Genomic DNA, 26,263 nt, shown 5'->3' with positions numbered 1-26,263 from the left:
TCATCAGCTTGGATTAAAGCTGGATGGAATATTTGGCCAATGCACTAAAGACAAAGCAGAGCATGTTGGAAACTGGCAGTTTCAACAGTTACATCAGCAAAGGAACTAGCAAAGAAGTCTTTATGAAGAAAATAGTTAGACAACCTGTGTTGACTCCCCCTAAATAAAAATAAATTTTGCTTTGGTGGGTGGTTGGTTGGCTGTTTTTTTCTTTTTTCTTTTTCTCTGAATATGCTCTTCACCTATTTTTCCTGACAACAGATAATGAAAGGAAGTAATCTTTAGGATGTTGGATTTCAAAGTTTCTTTCATGAATGCGATTGAGATACATCATTTCTCCACAGCAAAATCTTACCCTATTGCTCGCTTGAGTTCATGGTTTGTTATTTCCAAGCCCCTCTTTGGTTTATTTGAGAAACTTGGTGGGTTCTTCTGCTTTCCCAGAGCAACAAACATTTTTTCTGATAGTGGATGGCAGAAAAGATGCAAACCTAGAGAAGTTACTTAAAAGTATGGATTTCATCTTTGTGGTTTGGAAATCTTCATTCTGGTCAACCCTGCAGTATCTGGGTGAGAAAGGGTCCTTCAGTGGTGGGAGATGGTTTCCCTTTGCTTCTGTGAACACCAGAATAGCACCTGGATGACTCCAAGTGACAATCCCTGTAGGAGAGCACACCACTGCTGCTACCTTCTAATCAGCTCCAACTGGGTCACTGGTTCACTTTGATTACAGTGTTATCCATTTTCCATGTTAAATAATTTATGTGTTATTTATGTATTGCATTGTGACAAAGTCATTGCTTTTTGATCTCTAAGGTGGATGTTGCTGCTTTTCATAGAAGCAGAAAGTCTGAAAGTCATAAATGATCATGAGCTGTAACAATGCTCTACTGTACAGATGTTTTACAATAAACCAGTGGGACAGAGCATTCTGTAAATTTAATGGCACATCACTTCAAACATCATAATTACAAGGTGTAAGTTGGAATAAAAATTACACCTTTGCAGGTTAAGTAAAGAATGGCTAATAAAATTGTAACAGACATACATTATACAGCATGGGGTTCATAATGAATAATTGCTAGGTTATTAGTGCTTAACAGATTAAGGGTACTTCCATTTATTACTGTGCTCCACTAAGGATGAGCATTAATTTTTTTTCAAAGCAAATTCACTGGAAACAGACAGTTTAAAATTTATGCTTGTAATGATTGCTACATGGTCCATTAAGACCACCTCTAAGTGAGCTTAATTTGTAGCAGATAAATGTACACGTCTACATATTTTTCAACGTAGTTTATGGTGCATCCTGCACAGCTGTGCCCAACTGATTAAATCCTCACAAAATTTAAATAGGAAACCCATTACACAGACAGTATTATATCCATTTATCATACACACATTTTCAATTTAACTCTCTAAGTCTTTGTGCAGGATATTTTCACTGTTTCATTAAATATGTATAGCAAGGCCATTTTCTCTTCTGATTTGTTTTGTGCTTTTGTTTTCTGGGTTTGTTTGGATCCTATTTTTCTGTTCTATCATTGAGTAATTAAGAACTTCAGCAAACTGAACATCATCTACAACAATTATCTCAGTAATGATCCTAGATGTGACAGTCACTTAAAATCCTAGATCTAGAGAGCTCTGACCTAGGGAAAAGAAGCAGGGGGCTATAACCACTATGTAGGGAAAGGTGATTGCTACTAATACCCTCACTTCTCTCTCTGAATGGACACTGGATTTTGGATTTGTCTGAAGAGATAGACATGCTAGATGCTGATAAATGTTGGCATTAGAGATGTTTCTCTCCTTTCTTCAGCATTTCCCATTACTGAACTCTGGACACCTCCTGATTTTGTTAAAATCCTTTCTAGAATCCAATTCTGAGCTGTCCATCTTTATCTTTGCTTTAGGTGTTCTGAGTCTCATATAAACCACAGTCCTGGCTTATAGAAATAGGATTAGAAGAATTTGTCCAATTTTAGAGACAATTTTACAGATCAAATTTAGCTGCTCTGAGTTATTTGAAATCCCTCTTATCGTCATTGACTATAGAGTAATTTAAAGGTGTTAACTTCACTTGCCCTGAGCCCTATGTAAAATAGATGGTATGAAATGTCAGACAAATACTGCTCTACTTGGTTCAGACCCAAGAAGAATTTTCTCTGGATCTGGTAAAAATCTTGTTCATCATATTCTGTGGTCTGCTAAGGTGAGCCTCTGCAACAGGGCACAGGTTTATTAAGGTTGATAGAGCCTGCACTGACAGAACACTGCAAAATAAGTGACAACTTTTGTTTAAGGTGTAGGACAAGCTTTGTTTTTCTGAGAGTAACAGTAGGGAAACAAGATTTTAAAAGAACAAGAATAAATAATTCTTGTTCATTCATGTCTGCAATCCCCTAATTAAATGCCAGAGACAGATTCTGTGCTCTTCTACAAACTGAACAAACAAACAGAGCCACAAGGAACTGTTGACCTCCAAAATCTTCAAGAATTGACAATTTACTATGAAAAGAAATGGCTGTTTAAATACAGCCTTTTTGGTAGGTGGCTGTTTCCTTGATATGTGTATAAAATCAAATCATATGGGCATATTTTAGCAAACCATGGGTATTTTAGAGAGAAATTTAAAGGATTCAGTAATTTTGCTTTTCTCAGTGGTGCAAATAGTGACAATGATTTATTACCATCTTCTTTTTACCATCTATCTTTGAAGCAATTGAAGGATTTTTTTCCCCAAAGTTCAGTGTCAGTCCCTTTTCCACAGAAACCCCAAAACTGGTGGGCATGTGAATTAGTTTAAAAACCTTTCAGAAGACAGAAACTATTTTATATCCCAGTATTCTGAAATTTGTTTCAGTATATTAGAATTTTGATGATATACTAACAAAGGAAATGATTGAGATCTTTTCTGATTAAGATGAAAATTCTGGTGTAACACTTTGTCAACTTGCATGATTTTTCCATAGGATTTTAATGTGGGCTAGAGCTAGTCCTGATGTTTTTCAGAGCTTTTCACACATTTGTTCTGCTCAAGCCCCTTGTTTTGACTTCTCATTTCATTTATTTTCCTTTTAAAAAGCCAAGTCGTCTGTGGGAAGGAAATAGGCTTCCCAACTAAGAGCACTCAGACAGTGCCCATCTGTTCTTCCAAACATCAGCTTCAGCATAAATACAAGGACAGACAGTGCTACATCATCCTTGGAATGTAGTGGGGAATGAACTTCCCAAATCTTGGAGAGAGAGTGGAAATGTCTTAGTAGATTTTAAGGGAAAAGATGTCCCTCCTGTGAGAATGGGGGCTAAGAAGCAAACACTGTTCAAATGCTGTGGAATTATTTCCTTATTGCAAATACTCAGGTGCTGTGGGAGCAGACCCCACACCTACAACCAGTGCTGCTGCCTTGGGGTGGGACTGAAAACACTTGGGGGAACCAATTGCCTCTTGTAAAATAGGAAAGTGCATCTCTGAATAAGCCCCATGAATGTGATATTTTCAACTTACTATCTTAGAAGATTAGATAAATGCTTAGGAACAGAGAAGTCAATCCATGGAAAAAATGTCCTAGATATTCGTTTCTGTTCAAACATCACACAGATAAAGAAGCTGGCTGAGCTGGACAGCTCTTGAACAAACCCTAGGCGAGGTCAGTCTGTAAAGACCTCTGTGAGGATTTGAGCATCAAGACCTATGTCCCAGTTCATTCAGAGACATCTGTTACAGTGATCATTATTTTCAGTAAGAATCAGTTGTGACCAGTAAAGTGCCATCTCCATGGTCTGGACAGTAGGTGGATTCTTCAAAATGTGAAAACAATTTTGTCATCACAGGTGTGAAAATAATTTTTCAACTGTATCTGGCATTATTTTTAGATTCCAGGGAGAGAATGTTTTAAAGGATAACGAATTCTAGGTAATGAGTTGCTTGCAGATGAAGTCTAAAAGAGGAAACCTATTAACCAGGAATATTAGTGGCTATCCAGTGTCTGATGATAGTTTTTTTCATGGAAGCACAAAATTTTGTCTTTTGGCTCTGCCCGAGTTTTTTGGGCCCTTGCTTGTGATATCAAGGAATTGCTGTCTGTGATATTCTGGTGTATATATACCCACTTCATCTACATAAAAAAGATATTTGTGCTTGTGATGAAACTGTTCTTTGCATGGTTAATGGATAAACATTTCAACAGAAGTGTTTATTCAAAAAGGCAAACAGTGCAACTGTATGAACCCGAGGAGGTTTTTGTCACAATCTGTTATCTTGAAACCCTACCAAGACAAACTTACTTCAGGGGAGTCTGTTTTATTTTGCTGCTGGCAGCAAAATGGTTAGTTGCAAAATAATCTTATAGAGACCTGGTTGCTGATTAAAAAAAAAAATTAGAATGCTCCCTGTGTCATACTTTCAGAGTAAACTTCCTCACATATTTAAATTTTTGAGGAATAGCTAGTGCATTAATACAATATTGTTAAATAATCATCACACTTGAAATTATTAATGTAGCTAATTATAGGTATCTAAGAATCTGCCAGCCCTTCAGTCTAAGGTCAACATTTTTTCAATAAATAGATGTATGAAAAAGACAAACTAGCTGCCTCTCAGAACACAGAGGACTTTATAATGATTTCTGGAATATTTCCAGAGCAATGGAAGAATAATTGGTAACCAGTTTACAGGCAGGAAAATGACCCTTAATCTACTGAGGATGTTGAAAGCAATAACATTTTGGATCCAAATTATATTAAGATCTTAAACATTTCAATTCTTGGGTGCTCAGCTGAACCATAGCCCCTATTCCATCTTAGCTCAACCTTTATCATTTACATAAATTTACTGAAGTATGGCCTATTCAGAATGCAGTTTCAGGTGAGTGTAGCCACAGCAGAGTCAGAGGTAGGATCTTGCCTTAAAGCTGAGCTAAACAGTTCAAGCAAATTCAGTGAACAAGAAAAAACTTATGTGTCAATTAAAATAAATACAGAAAATATTTTCTGCATGAGAAAGGGAAAAATGAGTTAGCAGTAGTTCTTAACATGTTTTTTCCACTGGGGATATTTTTTATCCTCCAAATGATAACCAATTAAAATATCTTCATGACAGAAGCTGACCTTCGTGAAAATACATTTTGTCCTCAGAAGCAGGAGGTTTGATTATCATATAGTTACCACAGCACACATAAAATACCTGGCTTGGAAAGTTGAATGAATCATGTTTAATTAAACTTTGTTTCAACTCAGTTGACTTGCAGTCAAATTGGAAAGGACTTTCACGTTTTAACCAAAAAAATAAATCTTCAAACTACAGAAATATGCAAATATTGCTCTAGAGAAGTCTTGTGAAGCTGTAATTAGGACTATTTAGGATTTTGGTGCCTTTGTAGTGCTTTATGGTGCATGATAATGTTTGTGGTTTATACGATATTGCATTAACTGGTGGTGTCATGAGCTGTATTCTTTGGGCTCCCCTGTGTGTCACATGACTTCTGATTATTTTTTTTACAGTTTTTCTTTTCCTTTCAAAGTATATTGTGGTTTTTTAAAACTATAATTATTGCATTATGTGCCAAAACATTTCTGCGCCCATATGGGGAAAATACGAAATGTTTTCACATAACTCTGCAATGTGATATTAAACAGATTTAACACAAATTTAATACAAACATAATAAAACCAAGGTCCTCTAAATTTAAGTCTCCTTAGAACATGAATTATTTTTATTTAGATTGAAAACTGAAAATAACCACCATCATTTTTCTGTATTGCTCAGCTGATCTTCTCTGTTTGTTTCCAAATCCTTCTTTAGAAGCCTTTTTTATTCTCTGAAACCTTTTTCTCTGAAATCCTCTGAAACTGATTGTCTCTCCTTTTTATTTCTTTCTGAATCATTGTCCCAGATCATGTGTGCCTGCAAGGGTTAGTGAGCTGCTTGGAGTGGATCCCTGTGTCTGTCTCTTTTAGGGGCTCTTTACCATTGTGTGCCAAATGTTTTGCCCTCTGTTTTGACCGTGTGTAAAAAGCACAATGCAGAAAGTATTTTAGATATGCACTGTGCATAAATACAGTGTATGAGCAGGGCTGAAGAAGGTGATCATTAATACCCCACTTCCTTAGCAGGGAGCTGTCCAGCTGGGAACAATTTTGTGATGTTGCCATGCTCTGGAGTATGTTTCTCTTTTCTTGCAAGTTCTTGGGTCACCAAAAAATGCACAGAGCTGATGAATCTCTGTGCAAGAGAAAGCAGAAGGGAGAAGAATGAAGTGTTGGCTGGGTGGTAGTGGAAGGAAAATGCTTTCAGGTCCTAAACTTGTAAATTATTTACATTTGGACAAAAAATACAACTTAGTGTGAAAGGTTTGGATCCAATATTGTCCTTTGAATTTATCAGCTTCCATTTCCTAATTCCTAGTGCCTGTGAGCCGTGGAAGTTTATGGACTTACATGCTGGTACTTATATACCTCAGCAGCTTCTGGACAATTGCTGGCTGCTGAGTATTCTGAATAACGAAATCCCTGCAATGGAGCAGGGCAGAGGGGCTGGTTCTGGCTGTTCCACTGGTGCATGCACATCTGGACACATCCAGTCAAAAAATGGTCACTGCTCAAGTCCCTTGTGACCAGTGTCATCTTCTAAAAGCTTCTCGGGAGAAGCATATTCTTACCAAGTTCCCTTTGGCAAGATGAGCAATTTTTTCTGCTGTATTTTGTGGCTCATCCTTTGAAATATCCTTTAAGGATATGCTCTGGGCTGAAATCCTATTTGCACTATTAACTTTTATTCTGTAATAACTCATTTAAAAACATCAGATAGTCTCTAAATAGGTGTTTTATTAATGTTTTGTTAAAAAAAAAAATAAATTTTGTTCCTATTAAGTCAGGATTCTGCAGCCTCTGCAATGTAACCTTGACATTTCAAAACTCTTTTAAGACCTTGCAGAGCCTTCCTGATAGATTGAAGAGTTTATTGTTTTATCAGAGAATACACTCAGAGGAACTGCTGATTTTTTTATTCAAGTGCTAATGTCTTAACCCTACTTGGACCTCAGATCTGAGTTCTGCATAAATGTATAATAAATATATAGTGTATATAACTATATTTATATTCTTCAGAAACAAAAATGGCTTACAAAATCTAATTAGCTTTTTCTTTTCATTCTGCCTGATTAGTTTCAGTTATTTGATTTTGAATCCATTGTTTTCTCCAACTGATTTTGCAGTATAAGTATTGAAGCTAATGTAGTTGTCGGAATAAATGTTCTGTTCAGAAGTGGGAGGTCACTGATACTCTCCTTAGCCAGGCTATTTTCTGTATGCAGTTCAGATGGCACCCAGGGTAGTGAAAAGTTAATGAAATCACCTAAAATCTTATGAGAAGAGTTCGAATGAATTTGCGCTGATACATAAGAACTTGTTAGCCCATGGACAGACTCAGTCCTTCAGCTCAGTATTTATTTAATCCAGACAGAAATCATACTGCCTGTGGAACTTTGTGAGGAGGAGGCATTTTTCTCAATTCCCTTCTACCTAGGTATATGGCATTTCTATCTTTGCTACCAAACACAAATTTAGCTTGTTATAACACCCTCCTTGAGCAGTGATGGAGTCCCACTAAAATATATCTTCTGACTCAAAGTTTAACACTGTGCTTCTACTGCTGTAGCCAATATGTTGCTGTGAAAAATCGTGGTGAGTATTTATCTGGAATTATTGAAGGACTCGACTTTCTTCTGTGAAGTATTAGCAACACTATTGAGTTCTTTTTTAATAGTGTTTTTGTTATCTCTGCCCTTGTAAGTCGCTTCTTCCAAATGTTATAGCTTATTAGTTTATATGTTATTTCCATTGCAATTATAGCCAGAACAAGAATGGTTTTTCACCTTTTTAGCACATTGTTACCATGCATCATTTTTAGATCCTCATTGCTCCTTATTAGAGGTTTTTTAAGCCCTCAGCTCTCACTGGATATCAAAGCATGCTTATGATATAAATGAGCTAAAGTTTATGGAAGGATGTTGTTGCATTGGTGACAGTCTGTGGTGTTTTACTGGGGTTTGTGTGTGTTTGATCTCTTAGGTTAGTTAAGTGTAATATAAGTGTACATAAATATCAGACATCTGGTACAGCCTCTGCTGGAATGGCTTCATGACTGTGCCAGAACTCTGCAAGTTCCCCCTCACCTCCAGTATGGTGCCATCTTCTTCTGATGTTTTCTTCCACTGGCATAGATCAAATAGGATATGATGGAATGTGTGAGATGAGTAGCTTTGTCTGAGGAGAACTCAGGGATCTTTAAAAAACCCCCAAACTATTGGAAGATAAAGTGAAGCAGATGAAAACTATTGATGGGGTCCTGAGAAGATTATTCTAAAGAAAACGGTGATATGCCTCATTTATTTGTTTTCATTTTGCTTATGTTCTGCTCAGTGGCTGTGTGGCCTCTGTGTGTATTACCCAAGCATGTCATAATCACAGTAATTCCCAGCCTATGCAAAGCTTTTACAAGAAGCTGGTCCATACAGGAAGTCATGTGGCTTCAGTGTTCTTGGAACTCATGTGGCATGAGTTCTTTTCATCTGAGAGAAGGACATTTGGATTAAAATTGTAAACTCAAATATTAGGAGAGACTGGACAGAATGTATGGTTTCAGAGCCCTCTAGAGCAATCTGGGATACAAAATTTGTGTACTATTCAATCATATTTAGCTTTTTAAAAATGCTATAGTAGTGGTTTATTTACATTTTAGGACATTTAAAATGTTTTGAAAATACTGTAAAACTTAAATTTTAAAATAAATCTAATAAAAGCTGGTTACTGTCACTATGAACCAATTCTGTCTGATTTCCTTGAGAAATAGTGACTATAGGCCATATATATATAGCTTTTCTAACATTGTCAGTGGGTTTCCTGGTATATAATTAAAAGCAAAATGTGGCCATTGAATTCCCTAAACAGCAATAAAAATGAACTCTGAAAAGTATGTATTTGGGGTATAAATAGTTGATTTTTCTTTTAAATTGGGTTTATAAGACTATTGTTAGTAGTATCATTTCCTTTTTCACTGCATCCTTGAGAGTGGGTGTTTGCAGATGCACTATTACGAGAGCTACTTATTGTAATATCCTTTCTGAGTAAAGGCAGGCAGCCTGTGCTAATTGCTTTAGAGACACTCTGCAATGTAATATAAAATGTCACTTCAGCCCTGTTCATAAAGACCTGAGTTTCCAAATGTTCAGTGCATTACAATAAGTTTTGGGTTGGGCTAAATTGGACTATTGATTTTTTTGCAATTAGGTTTTAATGAATTGTATCCACTGAAGTTTACATTTGTCGAGGGACTTCAAAGATTGGATTGTGATAATTTAATTCACTTCATTTATTTTTTTTGTGTATATCTAACAGTAGAGACCTCCTGGAAATATTTTCCAGGTATCAGTATTTTTGTGTTAGCTTCCAGCATCTACTTTTCTCCAATATAATATTAATAAAATATGTAAGATTATAGGAATTTGGCTTGCTCAAGAGCTGTTGCGGTATTCCACATCTTAGAAATTTATATTTTCTTGCTGTTTGCTCCCCTGCATCTTTTGGATTAAACTGCTTGACTGAAACTGGTCAATAAAGGTTTTGTTGGACATTTTTTCTTTTATGGTAGCTTCTATTTGTATTAATCTTTATCACTGGGCACTGAAAAGCTTGTTTTTCCTTGTTAATGCTTAATCAAATAGCATGGCAGCAGATAATCCCCTGTTCTGATTTAGTAACACACAATGTTCCAGGAGATTTTCTTATGCTGTTTTATTAAATTATGTGCTTTTGTAAGAGAAACAAGTGTTCTACACCAGTCCCAAAATGCTGATTCAATGATGCTTATACAGCTTAGTTTATTCTTGAAGGGTCAGGGTTTCTGCTGCAACTTTGTATTTATGATCCATTTCACTCTCCTAATGGAAAATCACATCTTTTTTTTTTTTTTTTTTTTTTTTTTTTTCTGAAATAGATAGTTTAAAAGTCCCTAAGTGATTAAGGATTAGGAAATTAGTGATTCTATATTTATGTGTGAGAGTTTCCTTTCTCTTCCCTATGCTAATATACTGGATTTCCCCGGTGCTGGACAGTGGTCATGAATAACTTTTTCTGCGTGTAGTCATGCGTCAGGAGGGTTTTCCTGTGGGCTGAGGTGAGGCTGGATGGGTTAGTGAGCCCTTCAGGGTAGGACAGCATCACTTCTGCTCTGGGCAGCCATCACCTCTGCTCTGGGCTCTTTGTCGGGGGTGTTCAGTACTTCACTGCACTTGACTGGGTCTTCTCTCTCTTAATGTGATTACAGCTAATCCCAACAGCAGGTTAACTCATTCTTCCAGCTGCAGCAGCATCTCTCTGCCTATGAAATAGCGTTTTTCAGCCATCCATGTGTCCCGTTTGCCAGCTCCAAGCAGAGGTGCTGCTCTCAGAGTCTGCCCAGCCCAGGAGCAGCCTCACAGTGTTAGGGATAAACCAAAGCTAAAGCATCCCAGAGGGATGTGACATATTAGCTTGACTTAGCTCCATAGCTTTTGTACTGGAATTTTGGGATATAAAACTGGTTTGCAATACAGAGAATTTGATCTGCAAGTGGCTGCAAGTGGCTGGATAGAGGGACCTTCATGACTTCTTTGATGCTGACCCGCTCCATGACATTGAGTAAATAAGTCACTGAATCTTGCTGTGCTTTTGTTCTTTCTATATACCCTTACTCTACCTTTTACATTCAATCTGCAATGTTTCAATCTTTCATACCAAAAAAGCAAATATTTCTTGAAAGAAAAAGATTCCAGGTTTTGTTTTATGCTGCATGATTTGCACTTGCTTAGGTAAGAATCACTCAAATTAGACTCAAAAACATTCACAATAATTCTAGCTTGCCATATTTTGCCATTTAATTTCAAAAAACATGTTCATCTACAGGTTTTTTTCTTTCAAACTAAATATTAGACATCCCTTCAGTTTCTTTTTAGATTTAGCCAACCCCCTGGTGAATTTATGCAGCTCTCCTTAGCTGGGAATCTCTTGTCTCTTCCAGAACTATTTGGGCATGAGACTCTGAATTAGGCAATTAAAAAAGACACAGAGCTTTTACAACTGTGCCTAAATACTACTTTTAAATTTGTACTCAGCCATTTCCAAATAGAAATGTGCACTTTGCACACGCGACTGTGCAGATTAAAGCCAACAATTTAGGTTTATGGTGTGAGTGCACCTGCATGTAAACCTTTATTTTAAAATTTGGTCATGCACAACTTTGCTTTTTAATTAGGTTTTCCTTTTTCTCTTTGAAAAAAATTTGCATATGCATATATTTGCATAATTTGTGTCTATTTTTAGAAAGTGTGACTGTAAATTGAACTTACAGAATGGTAGGGTACAATTTGGATTTATCCAAGTATGTAACTTACATAAATAAAAACAAGGATCTGTATCCCAAAGTGAAAACTTAGGTCTGGTTAAAATGTGGAAAATTTCTTTGTCCTTTGGCTAAGTAAGAAAAGAAATTTCACATCATAAAAATGTGTTCTTTGTGCTTCCTCATGTTTTCCTCTGGAATACCTTTTCTTTAAAATACAACTGATCTTGTTATCACTATCAGAATGTCTAATACTGATGTTAATTTCCTCTCTGTCTATGAAATAGTTTACCAGTAATATTGGTTGCAATCATGGCGTAAGAGACATTTGTGCAAAATAGTGACAGACTTTTTATTTGTTGAGATATTAGCAGTGGTTTACAAGCAGTGCTGGTAGCAATGATTTTTGTTCTCTAGAGCATTTTAGTAAAATGTTAGTAAGGGTATTTAGGAGTCTCTGGGGCAGGACATGGAGAGAAGAGGAAATATTTGGAGACAAAAGCACATATTTCCAGATGAGTAGCTTTCCTCTTCTTTCTTCTTTGAAATATGTCTCTCTTTTTTAATAAATTTTGTTTGAAGATTCCTTTCCCCATGACAGCCTCCTTCAGTTTAAATCCATATGGCCTAGCAGGACAATACCAATTAGCTAAAGTGAATGAGCTATTTAGTGAAAAGAAAAATAAATATTACAGATAAACAACTCATTCTGCTCAGCTGCTGAATGAATTTCTAAACAGGCTAACCTTGAGTTTGTATACATATAACTTTTAACCTCCTGAAAGCTATAAAAGTCTAGTGTCTCCATATGAAGTGAAACATGTCAGAATGAAATTGAAGAAAGGATGGAAGTGAGAGGAAAACAATGCAACAACAACAAAAAAGAAAAAAACCATAATTCCCCAGCAAATAAAATCTAGAAATCATAGAATTAAAAAAGTACTACATAAACAAAGTTTACTTACATCATTACCTTGTCTGTTCCTGTGTCAATACAGAAGAGATCTTCACAGCAAATTTCCAAGTGTTTAATCCATTTTAAAATACCCTAAATGACAGTGTTTCACAAGGATACTTAGAAGATTATTACATGGTCAGATATATCTAATTATCAGTATTTCCTTTCCAAATTCAGCCTTTGCTCTGTTGCATCCTATTATTCCTACCCCATGAGCCCCACTAAATAGGTTTTTTTGTCTTCCTTGTAATGTTTGTGCTTCAGACACTTAAGGATACCTATCATTGATCCCTTAGCTTAGAAATAGTTAAGAAGAGAAAAAACTGCTCTAACAGTACAAGATGCAGAGATAAAGCATTTTTAAACTGCTGGATATTTTTTTCTTACACTGAAATGTATGCTTTTGAATAATATGCAGTATTAAAGTATGCATCATTTTCCTCCTTAATTCTTGCTTTAAACTGGATTTTTTTTATTTGATCTTTTCAATTAGCTTGTGTTACAATGGTTGGATCAGGCTGGGGATTTTCAAAATGTAAAAGTTGGCCTGCTTTGTAGGTTAAATACCCTCTTAACTGCATGGTTATTTCTGCTTGATCCAGTGTCTCCAGGGGACCAGGTCCACCTCATTTCCAAACAGCAGATACTGAAATGGTTTTCTGTGAGAAGTGCTGCAGTTATTTACAGCACACACACACTGCTTTGTTGAGGGTATAATTATTTCCTGCCATCAATGATTTTTCTTTTTCTCTAGCTCTACCTTCTAGTTATCAATGTTGCTGTTCATCTTGGAACTTCAGTTTTCCATGAAAGAAGTCTGTTTTAGTCAAGATAAGTGACCAAAACCATACTGGATTGCCAGCATTCTTGAGGTAAGAAGGTTGCTTTTATCTTTGACATTTGCTGATGCTGTCTGCTTGTGTGTTTATGCTCAATGGTGAATTGTCCTTGAAGCTGTCTCCTGTTTGAGGACAAGTTCTGCAACTGAAGGCAAACAGCTTCTGCATCACACACATGTCCAGGGGTTCCACCTCCCTGACACAGCAAATTGTCATGTGTGAATCAAGAGATTTTGAAAGTGACCTTTGCAGGTTTCCCAGAGAGGTTTTGGAGTCTCCCTCCCTGGAGATATTCAGAAGCCAACCTGACACAGTCCTGAGTAATGTGCTCTACAGGACCCTGCCCAAGCAGGGAGGTTGGACCAGAGGACCTCCAGTGATATCTTCCAACCTCACCCATTTTGTGATTCTGTCCTTCAGTAAGAAAGAACCAATCTCCCTTTTGATATTATTTATTATATTATTATTAATCATAATCAGAAACATTGCCTACTTTTAGAGAGTAATTTCACAGAGTATTTAGAAAATACAGTCCAAGGGAGTTGTATAGATATTATTGGCGTTATATCTACAAACATGAAGCAATTTAGTAATTACTGCCCCAGCATGTTTTATATTTAATATATTAACTATATTTGCATACATCAGGTGTATACATGGAGACCTCAAAGTCATCTCTGTCAGATTTCATGAATCTGTGAGTCAGGTAAACATCTGCAGCCAGTACAAAAAGTGTGCTTAGTCAGGCGATCTATCAGGACCAGGATAAAACTGCTTCTTGCAACCCTTCCCTGCTAATTGAACCAGGACATAAAATAGCATCTGCAAATGTTTGACTCTTGATCCCAAACCAAGGGATCATTGTCAGGCTGTTTGCAGAGTATACCTCAAATACGATACGTTAAAAAAGCAGTAGAGCAGACAATTAAATACAACTGTCTTGAATACTAGAGGTAAGGCTGACTGATTAAAGTCTGTATTAAATGTTGTCATTGCTAAATCCAGCTTTATCCTCAGTAACATATATAGGGCTGTTGCAAAAAACAATGTTATCCTGGCAGTAAAAACCAGTGTCTGTCCAAGGTTGTCTGCAAAAGACTTCTCTTTTCACATTGATTGTTTTTTGTCTTGATAAAATTAGTGGTGATTGTTAATGATTTTCATAGTCACTATGGAAGCCAGAGCTAAAATTCTATGAAGATAAGGAAGTTTGTAAAGGTCTCCACCTGGGCCTAAGCACATTCCCTCTTTTTTTTTTATTGTTCTCAAGCTGCTTGTGCCCCAACCACTCTTTGCTGTTTGCCAGTTACCTCCCTGGGCAGTGACACAAAGCTTTAAAAACTTCCCTGTAGTTGCAAGAAGCCACAGAGATCTGAGCAGACAAAAACACGTGGTGCATGGCTTTTTCACTTTATTCAAAACCTGAAATACTCCACAGCTAAAAACTGAACATTTGTCAGGATGAGAGTTTTGCCTAAACAAAGTGCATTTCTACTAACAAATAAGTTCTAGAAGCTGCGTATTTAACTGTAGGAAAGATTGGTGCAGGCAAATAATTTGAACATTATACTGGGTGAAAGTTGCTCATGTTTTGCTAGATCTTTAGACAAACTAACATGAACTGCTTGTGTAGGCTTGCTGGGCTTCATCCAGTAGATACAAGGACAGTGATCTCTAGACAGTATATTCATAACATAATTAAAACATCCATTTCAGGGATCCTCAGCAAGTCCCAACAGGCATATCATTATCACTTGAACTATCTTCGCTGTTTAATAAGTTTTATGTGAAGAGCTCATGGTCATGTGCATGTCTAATTGGCTGAACGTCTATAAGCACTTCACATGAAAATGGTCTTGAACTTACTTGTAGAATGTAATTGTGACAAATATTAAACCTGTAATGGTAATCAGGCAGTAAACTAAAGAGAAGGGTTTAAAGACTCATTTTTAGATACAGAATATAGATGATGGAAGAAGCATCTGTTTTTGCAGGTCACATTCTTTATATGTGAACACAACTGCTGTAGCTATTTTCTAATGGGGTTTCTGAATTATAAAATATATCTGTTTTTCCTGTTTCATTGATCAGCAAAGATAGTCAGCATCCTTCCTCTCATCTTCTCATCATCTATCTCTTCTTGTTTATCAGATTTTATGTACTACACTTCTAGCACTTCTTTTCTTCTCTATAAGAGGTCAAAAGACAGATTCAAATGAGTCTGGAGATGAGTAGTCAAGTAATCTGGTTTATCTTTACACTGAATTTTGTTCATCAGTTGAGTTGCTGCTTCATAGACAAGACATTCAAATTAGGTACAGAGAACATCATCCAGGAGTAAGGTACTGTTCTTCAATTTTAATGAAGTATTATGGGAGTCTTAGTTTTAAACACTTCATTTGCCATTGTTATGACAAACAAACTAGGGCAAAATATGGTTCATCTGGATCAGCATTTTAGGAAGTTTCTTTTTGAGAAAGAAAATTCTTTTTGAATTTGCAAAAGCAGCATTTACAGCAAAATAAAATTCATTTTTTATGGTAAAATATCTCTTGAAAAAACAAAAAATATCCAAGAACATTTCAAAAGTAGCTATGTCTAATCAATAGATATTATTTCTTAAAACTGGAGACACTTCTATCTCATTCCAGCTAGATGGGGCTCTACATGAACTACTGGAGCTGTTTGTGTTTTCTTTCCATAAAACCAGTTAAATATTAAATGTTATTCATTGGTCTTAGTTCTTTTTCCTCTCCTGTTTCCCATAATATCTGCAAAGGGAAAAGCACTGACAGTATTAATGAAGGGAAGCCAGTTGATGTAATCTTTTTGGATTTCAGTAAAGCGTTCAGTACTGTCTCCCACAGAATTCTTCTGGACCAAATGTCCAGCATTCAGCTGAATAAACACATTGTGTGAGCACCTGGCACAAAGGGTTCCAGTGGATGGGGGGCATCAAGCCCAGCACCGCCAAATGGGCCAGGGGAGGGGATTGTCCTGCTCTGCTCTGCACTGGAGCAACCTCACCTTGAAGGCTGGGGGCAGTTTTGGATGCCACAATATAAGAAAGATATTAAACTATTGGAGACCACTAGGATAGTGAAGGGCCTTGAGGGAAAGCCGTGTGAGGAGCAGCTGAGGGCACTTGGTCTGTTCAGCCTGGAGGAGACTGAGAGAGGAGACCTCACTGCAGTTACAACTTCCCTGTGAGGGGGAGAGGAGGGGCAGGTGTTGTAATCGCTGGGTTTAGTTTAGCAGGGTGCGGCTTTCCTGAGAGCTCAGCAGGGCTGCTTAGGGCAGTGCGACCCTTTCACTCTCCCGTAGGCCATTTCGGACGGCCCCGCGGTTTTGCTCTGGTCAGCTATCAGCCTTACAACATGGTGTTGGCAAAGGAGGCAGAGAAGGGTCTCCCATGAGCGTTTAAGAAGACTTTAACCACATCTCGTTGTCGTGACCCCCAGAGGCAGAGAGACCTCATGGTCCGGGCATGGGGGGATTTTGTCAGATTGCAGGGGCGGTACATGGGCAGAGTTGGGGTACAATAGGGAGAACTCGAGGGAGTGGCCAGGGCTAGGGGCAGGGGAAAGTGGGGGAACAATGTGAAATAGGAAAAGCAATGGGTAACACATTGGCACAGGCTGGCACTGACCTCTGCTCTGTGTGACCAGTGGCAGAACCCAAGGCAATGGCATGAAACTGTGTCAGGGGAGGTTTAGGCTGGATCCTAGGGAAAGGTTCTTCTCCAAGAGGGTGGTTGGGCACTGGAACAGGCTCCCCAGGGAGGTGAACCCTCAGCACCAGCCTGACAAGAGCTCAAGAAGCACAGGCAGATGGTGGGATTCTTGGGGATGTCCCATGAGGGACCAAGAGCTGAACTTCAAAGATCCTTGTGGGTTCCTTCCAACTCAGGATATTCTATGAATACCTGTGATGTTCTATAACTAAATACAGGATATCTTAATTATATAGACTGAAATTTATGCTTATATTTTTTTAGGAAATCGTATGAATGAGAAACTGACTATTTTGTGTGCCTTAAAAATCTGTACCTTCCTTCTTCTGACTTTGTGGTGTTTTTTAAATTGCTACTTGAAAAGCTCTGGTTTAGATCTGCAAAATTCACTCAAAGGGAAAAAATGCAAATTCAGATCTCCACTAAAATTAGTGTGTGACCTTTGGCTTCACCTGAAGCTCACTAAGTACTTGGGATGAATTGATTTACCCTATCCCAAATAAAGATGTTACTGTATGCCTGAGAAATTTCCCTCTAGAAATGCCCATTTCTTTCCATTCCCTATAAAGTGATTTCAGGGAACTACGTAGATACAGATGTCTGTGCAGATTCAGACACTTAGCAGACAAGTGGAAATCCCTATTTTCTGCTACTCTTCCAATGTTTTCTTTTGACTTCAATGACTGAGCTCTAATCTTTTATCCCCAATTAATGCAGGAATGAAAACATGATTTTCATTTGCTTTCCCCTTCTATTTTAAGAAAGGAAACAATGGTTTTGAGGGAAATCTGGAGTTGGTTTATGTTAGTGCTCAATTACACATTATTTAGACAAAGGTAAATATTAGGATTTCACACTTCAGCACAAGAATAATAGATTTTTCTTTCTTTAAGGAAAATAGCCTATTTGCTTTACTGCCAAGCATTGACTCTTTCAGTATGTTCAAGCCTAGAAGGCTGAAAACAATGACACAGATGTGATTCACATAGGGCTCACCAGCATGGTGCTTCAGTGTTCTGGCTTGTTGGAAAGCTGCCAAGGAATTTAGGAAAAGAACATACTGAAGAAAAGCAAACCATTATTTTGCCAATTAGTTGGAAAGATGTGTTTTTTCAGCATGATTTGAATTCGCTTTGTTAATTTTTGTTTATTCTCAATGAAATTTCCCCACACAGAACAAAATATTTAGTCACAGAACTGTTATCTATAGTTAAAATGGTTATGTATCAATCCAAAGAATTTTTGAATACCCTGTTTATTAAAGGGCTTATGTGTCTCCTAGGTGATTGTAGGAATGAAGTGGCAGCATACTGTATAACAACAAGGCAAATCTGTTCTTACTTTAGGAATGTAGTTGTTGGAGCCTAGTTCGTGTTTTGTACAGGGAACTTTTTTGACTATTTTTATCCTGTAAATCCTAATTACAAGACTATATGTAATAGATTCTTCTTTCCTGGAACATGATTACTAATGTATTGGCTTTGTGGGGAGGTGAAAAGACTATAAGAAAATACTAATCAGTGATGGTGTTCTCCTTGCCTTGTGTCCTTAAGAACTGGTGTCACTGAAACACAGACAAATGTGGAGGCATTTTAAAGAGCATAGTTAAGTCATCCTGGTTTATGTAAGATTAAGGCATATTAAAGTTTTCTCAATCTTTAGATGAATCTACTACAGATGCAAAAATTTCCAGATCAAAATCAAGAGCGGTTTTACAGGGAGCACCTTCAAGGCTTTGCACATAGTAATAAAATATGATACAAAGCAGCACGGTGTCAATAAATTTACAGGATAAAGGTCAGGTTTACATCGATGGACAGAGCCAGCAAATACATTTGTTCCTGCAATGTCTCTGTTTTAAATGCCACCCTCTGATGAACCTGGTGCAGAAATACACTTTTGGGTTTGATGAGATGTCAGTTTTGTTCAGTGCTGATCAAATAAGATGAATGAAAGTGAAACAAGAACAAAAATATTACTTCTCTCATTTTTATTTTTTATGCATTACAGGAAGTGGGTCAGTCAGTGAGATTTCTCTTAAACAAATAGCAATCACTGCACAATATCACCCATTGATCTATTTCACAGCAGGCAATAGCCTTTTTGTCAGAAAGGACAAACAATTCAAATACCACAGAAGATGTAGAAATGTCCATGACAGGTTTAAAAAGTGTCTTCCCCTCCTTTCACTTGCCAAGCCATTCTCCACGAATCAATCTTGGTTGTAGAGGCAGGGCGTTGCAAAAATAATTCCACATCTATAGGGAACACAGATATTCTAAAAAAAAAAAAAAAAAAAAAAAAGTGTAATGTAAATATTTTCTAAGGCAAAGGAAATCACCATTCAGCAAAAAAATTTGTTTTCTGTGATACAGACATTAAAAAAAAAGACCCTGGCAAATTGCAATTGCATGAGTCATTTTGTGTAACTGTAGCAATTTAAAGAACTAATACTCAGGATGAGTGATGTATCCCTATCATTAATTCATCTTCAGAAAGTGTTATCAAATGTGAGAATCTATATATCCCATAGGACTGTAAATATTTGTTCAAAAAGAATAATTTGTGGATAGACTGTTCTGAAAATGTGATACTTCTCTTAACACTTAATTTGCTTGTGAAATTCTTTTAAATCACTTAAGTGCAATATCCTGCTTTGAGTGCTTCCAAGCAACTTTCATGTATCTGAAATGAGGCAACTGAAGTCCAATATCACCATCTAAATTAATAAATGCCTTGAGTTCCAAAGAATTTATAACCTGCATGGAGGTAAATATTATTTCCAGTTTATCACCTGTGTGTCAGCACAGCTCAAAGGCAAGACAAGAAATTCTCTAATAGTATTTTACAGTCAAATGTCGAAGGTCTGCTTTATAGGAGTTATTTATTCAAATAACTGAATAATTTCACTTTGCTTGACAAGTTGCCTTGGTTGACCATAAAATTCATAGATTATATCTTCTTCTGAAGATGTGTATTTTAATGCCCTTGTACCCATAAGCAGAATTGTTTTGATTTAATTCTAAAGACTTTTATCTATTGCTTTGGTGTAATACTTATGGGGGGCAAATAAAAAATCTGTAAAACATAATGACTGTCTGAAATAACATTCCTCTACTAATGAATCAAAATGTGTGTGAAATACCAAGAACTTCTCACATACAACCGAAATCTGGGTTTACAGATAGCTCATAATCTTCACTTTATCATTTTTCTCTTTAGAGGCAAAAGTGACCCTCACTTTTCTCTTCAAAAGAGGGGAGAAAGATAACTGCACTAAAGAAAGGAAAAGATGGTTATAGAAGCATGTTAAAATTAGGAGAAAGAAGCCTACATTCATGTGGCTGATTTGTTCCTGCTCTGCCTACTTGTTGGAGCATATACAGATATTTAGCTATTTACCAATCTATACAAAAAGTCTGCAGACCTGAACCGTGGTAGCCATTCTGTCACTTGCTGTTTAATATAACTGCCTTATCCTTGCAATTTCCAGAAAGGCAATTAAAAGCATATGTTCATATCTTCAAAAGTGTGATTATACTGTATAAGGTTTTCAGGAAAAAAAAGATCCAGATATAATACATTTTACATTCTCAATAGTTCTGCAGCTTTTCAGAATCTTTTTAGAACTTGAAGCAACCATAACAAGAGAAAATCTGAGAATGACTCTCATTGTGGCAAATCTTGAACCCATAAGAATGGGCTCTTTTATATTTTACTTTCTCTCTGCTGTATTGTAAGAACATAGTATCATTTTTATTATATCCTAATCAATAAAAATTAAATAATACTGGTATTTAAGGATTTTTGCTGTACTTTCCATTATGACTCTTTATATGGCACCAGATAGTATCTTTACTTAAGTGATATACTGTTATAAAATGGAATTGTTAATGAATATAAATTCATAACATTCTAGGGCAGTAGTACAGGATACATATTGCTATACACACTTGCATTAAGTAATGATAACAGAAGAGTAAGACAAAACCAGGACTCTTTTAATGACTAACTAGAGATCCCCTGAACACATACCAGATATTCGAATGTGAAATCTTTCCTGTGGAAGGAGGATCACTCCTTTTCCCTCACTAACTCCGTTTTTATCTCAGATCTCTGAGATTATTGCTCTCTCTAAAACACCTTCCTTACCATTGTTACCATATTTAATTGACCTTTTAACAGTGAGGGGGAACAGAGAGGGTGTATTAAGGGAACTTTGTGTATCCACACAGTGAGACTTTTGGCTGTGTCCTCTTTTATCTTTGCAGAGAAAGTGGCTGGGAGTGTTGCAGTGACAACGAACTTGGTGGCTGTCCTCAGGGCATGTCAATAGCTTTGACTATTTTGAAGGCAGCCAATATTTGATAAGCATGCAGTGGGCTATCCCATGGATTTCTTCTTGCAGTGGCAAATAATTTAACTCACCTTTGCTGACTAAGCAGTTGGTTTTATATATGGTTTCCAGTAGTACCTTATAAATGACTTTAATTTACAGTGCATTACATGTGTATGCCTCTAAATCCCCATGCAATAATTTGTATCCTTTCCCTTGATAGTTTAATTGTTTGTAATTTTTTTAAGGTAACTTCTTGATAATCCAACAACTTATTTCCATTGCTTTTGAATAATAAATCTTCAGGCATTTTTTATTCAAATTATCATAGGTACTTATGATTAGGTACTTAACTCTTTTTAATCTAGGTAACACAAACAGTATTATTCTTACACTTCCTTGGGGAAAAAAACCACCACAAAAATGTATTTCTTTACATAAATACAAAATAGAACATCTAATTAGATTTGCTAGTGTAGCTGACAAATGATCTGCATGTACTATAAATGGGGCACATATATCAGATTCTTGCACTTTAGTTGGAGCTTTACAGTGCCTTAATACTGTATAAACTTCAGTGTAAAAAGGTTTTAGTTCAAAATAATAGAGCTTAATCTTAATCAAGTCTTTACATGGGTTTTTAGTATTCAAAACTCCGCAATATGTTCCCTGAAATTTAGATTCATGAGGGAATATTTATGTAAAGAAAACTGTACAAAACCCCAAAAGGAACACATCTAAATTAATCTGCCTTAATGTCCCTCCAGTTTGTTCACGATGGATAACTGAGCATGTGAAACAGGATCTGAACCTTCCTTCCCTGTCAATGGGACAGAAAAAAGCTCCTTAGTGAGACAATCTCAGTGGTTTTTGGGACAGTGAGGTTTGGATTTGGATACTGCTATTTCCTACTCATCAGTTGAAAGAGGTGCATCGAAGTGAAAGGTTAGAACAGGATAAACCCTATGATGGTCATGTTGTAAGAAGGAACTTTGTCTTCACAATGTCAGAACTCACAGTAAAGCATGTCATGTAATGGGCATGGAAATTCAAATATATTTATAATATAATAAAATATATTTGAAGGATAAGTCAATCCTGCCAATTTGTTAATGGAGTATTTTACATCTAATTTTCCACACCTGACTCTAATGTCATTTCCTTTCACCTCAAAGATGAAAAATAGTTGCTTTGCCCTCACTACTTGATGAAAAGGATTTAAAAAAAATTACAATATTCACTAACACATACTAAATGCTTTCTAGTTGTTAGTGTGATAGGGAGGTTTTGAAAGATCTGCTTTGTTTGAGAATTATAAAAATTATGTATGTATGTATCCAACTGGAGGCCAACTTTGTTATAGTCTTTTAAGCCTTGTGAAATGAATCTACTGTCATGCACAGTTGCTAAATACCAAATATTTTAAGCTCATGCCACATCTTAAATCTTCTATTAAAATCTTCACAAAGCTATAAAATGAAACTAATGAAACAAATTAATGGGCATAATTCAGTCCATTAAATTTGCCCTTTTAGCCTGTGTAAATAGAAATTTGCAGATTTTTATGGCAGTAGTTTCTAAACTCTAATGGGTGGATGTAACCTTTTTGTAATGTTTGACATTTTATGTATTCAACTGTTTTACCCTTCTTTCTTTTATTGCTCTAGTGACTTTTTCCCATGTTCAAGCTATCATTGGAATATGAAATTTCTTTCTGAATTACCCTACTATCTTCAAAGCATGTAATTCTGAGTGTAGAAAGTTCTTCCTTTATCTATGCAAGCAGAAATTGAGCAGAAATTTATGGCTGCTCCTGTAAGAAGGTCATCAGCACACTAAAGTTCAAAGTATGGGAGCAGGCATCCTAATAAACATGGAAGGTTTAAATAAGGAAACAGTTTTTGTAGGATGTTCGTAGTGCCTTAGAGGCAGATTTTGTTCAATTTTTTTTCCATCCCAAAGCAATGCCTGGCATCCAGAAATTCGTTTAAGGCCTCTCAATTCTCTGAATACTTGGCATTTTTCCATGTTTAGATTCAGATTTTAGGATGTGAAAAAGGTAGGCCTATTATGATCACCAATAAGTGTCAACTTCTGTGACCTTGGCTTTTGTATATTGTGGATAGTAAAAAATTCAGGAGTAATTATGGGAAAATTTGACTCATCATTTATAGTCCTTACATGCCCAGTCATCATAAACAAGTAGGGAGAGGAAAGACAAATATGCAGAAGGTCAATTAAAACATCATTGTGTCAGTTAGAATCAAATATGATCATAAAGAATTCTATTAAAAGAAATTTTAGGATAGAAGTGTTTCCTAAATTTCTGGTAATATATTTTTCTGATTTTTTTGCCTCTGTTCTTTTGGTGTCCCAGGTCTTGAGTAACATTTCCTTATGTGCTGTTTAATTTGTTCTTACTTTCTTAAAAAACTGTCCTGATTCAGTATAAATGGATATAAGTCATGGGTGATAATTGAAAATTGACAATAAGTTTGGTGTTTCATCAGCCATCTACCTTCACTTTGGTTTTTTGGATGGCTTTACTCTTTATCCTTCAAAAAAGGACACAGGATCTTACTGGCTGTAATCAAGGTTGTGCAATACACATTGAGACCGTTTTTCCACATTCCTACTGCTTTTTGTATGTCTCAAATACAGAAGCACTTAGGCATATGTGCCTGCAGGATTACTTCTCACTGAGATGTAATAAACAGGGGAAAATTTCTGTTCAGGTAGGACTTGTCGTTTCTCTAGTGATGTCACATCACTTTAAACTAGGTTAGTGACACTGGGAATAGGAAAGGAAAGTTCAGTTTGTGCCTGTTTTCTCTTCTGAGTCTACTAAAAGTGCTCTCCCAGCAATGTGGGTATTCTCTCTGGTCAGTTCGTCAGAAGTAGCTGAGTCAGATATCATAAAATAACTAACCCCACATGCACTTGCTAAAAGCTCATCATACTCGTTGTTTAATTTCTTTAATAGCTACAGGTTTATTGTAGCAATAAAATATACTGTAGCTGTAGCATGTCAATTCAAAAACACTGTTCCTTCTTTGTAAAGAGGCTGTTCAGAGATTATCAAACTACCACTCAAGAAATTAGATGACTCTGTGTTAGTGAAAAGACTGAGAGTTTTCATCTACAGCTGCAGAATTTATCCTGGAGAAAATTGTGGTTCAGAGAGCTGAATGTACGTATCTAAATTTTAATTAAAAGTTAAGAAGTTAGAGTCCTGGCTCCACTGAAATTTCACTGAATTGCTATTTGAACTGATACAGCTGATGTCAATAGTAATTTTCAAACTGCTGAATCTGAAGGAGGGCAAGAGATCAGTGTTAAGTGGGAAGTTACTAATGTAACCCTCATGGGCATAGCTGACAATGTTAGCACTGAAGGAGTGGATCACAAAAGAAAATGGTTCTCAGACAAAGTGTTTATGATTACTGAGGACAGAAATGGAGCCCAAAGAAAATGCTAAATGAAAAAACTGGGAAGTGGTCACACAAAATCAAGAGAGCAAGTCAGAGTAGAGGATGGCACCAGAGAGAGTAGTAGCTCAGGAGAGAAGTCTGAGAAAGAATCTTATTGATGGGAGATTTTGCACTCCAGCTAAGGTTATTAAATCAGAAACTAGAGAAATCCTGAGAGAAGAAAAGCATGTGATTGATGTGAGTAAAAATATTTTGAAGAAAATAAAACATTGTTGAATAATATTGATTGGCAGGGGAAATAAACCATATCCATGAAAAGCTGAAGTAACATTTCCCACAGAAAGGGTTAAAATACGTATTTCAAAAGTGGATGATATGCTAAAAGAACTTCACATTGAGGAGGGTACAGGGAAGAAAACTGGACAGTGACCATCCAGTTGGATGAGACTGACATAGTGCAAAGGCAAGATGGCTGGCAGGAGTGTAGGAATTACCCAACAGTTTCTCTAGTGTTGCATGTCAGCTTGTTAAGGGCTGGCAAGGATTTAAAAGAAAACAGTCAGTAGAGAGGGTAAGGCATGAAAGCCTCATAAATGAGTGGAGGGCAAATTGTATGACTGGGGTTTATAACACTGAGAATTTGAGTGACTCCCTTGTTGTTCTCAGAGATATTTATTGTGGTGGGAAAGATTGAGTATGAATATATAAAGAAGGTGTTGAAGATGAAACCAATACCAGAAAAAGAGGTTAAATAGTAGTTTAATTATCACAATCAGAAGCCATTAATAGATTTTCATGAGTAATGCTTGAGTGATTTGTCTAATAGATGAGTGATGGTTTGGAAAATATTTTAAGATTAAGATATTCAGAATGATTTGGTTTTCCTTAACATTGATAACCTAGCTGTAACATAGTTACTTCTCTTTCAACAGTGCTTGAGTAATTTCTGCTTAAAATCCTTTGTTAGCCCTGCCCAAACACCACTTTAATCTCATTTCTTGCCTTAAATCTCACTTCATCTTTTCCCTCTTTTTCTTCCCACAACTGCACGACTCTGTACCCTTCTTTCCACCCACATATTGCCTGCTAAGTTTGCAACATTTTAATTTCATCAAGTACTTGATCTTCCCAACCCACTGCCACTCCCTGTTTCCTTGGGACTCACTGTTGTGCAACACCAACTAGAAAGGGAATGGAAGGTAAAGGGTGTCAGTGGTGCAGCTCTGCTTTGAGTGGTGTGGTTCTGCTCCCATATGGATGAGTTTCTCTTAAGGACTCTTACAGGAAAGTCTAATAGGGTGAAAGGTTAAAAGGCAGTGATACCCAGTAGTTTGTTGTATGCCAGTTCTTCAGTGCTGCATTAAGTTTTGGGGCATCATTTCAGTGCTGAGATGCTGCCCTGGAAAAGACTACAGCCACCCCTGACGCCAACATTCATGTGTCTGGTACCTTCCCCAAATCTGTTTTCTGAAAGTTATGTGCCGTGTTTTTGCTCAAAATGCTGAGTTTACATTTGCACAGCATGTTTGGCCAGCAAATGCTTGTTTTTTGAGATTTTCCAAAGCCTGCATTTTCAGTTGTGCTGT

General features: G+C 36.6%; 1 long non-coding RNA gene across 4 annotated transcripts in view; it reads left to right on the top strand.

Moving 5' to 3' along the window:
- Window positions 1-26,263, top strand: part of LOC138117091 (uncharacterized) — a 122,057-nt gene that overhangs the window by 45,467 nt on the left and 50,327 nt on the right. For all 4 annotated transcript variants that reach the window (XR_011154501.1, XR_011154502.1, XR_011154503.1 and 1 more), the window contains exon 3: window positions 13,093-13,210. This is a non-coding gene — a long non-coding RNA (uncharacterized lncRNA). The remainder of the gene's footprint in view (window positions 1-13,092; window positions 13,211-26,263) is intronic.

The sequence above is a fragment of the Aphelocoma coerulescens genome, chromosome 11 (genome assembly GCF_041296385.1).
Source record: "Aphelocoma coerulescens isolate FSJ_1873_10779 chromosome 11, UR_Acoe_1.0, whole genome shotgun sequence".
NCBI classification, from domain to species: Eukaryota; Metazoa; Chordata; class Aves; order Passeriformes; family Corvidae; genus Aphelocoma; species Aphelocoma coerulescens.
This window is presented reverse-complemented; position numbering and strand designations above follow the sequence as displayed.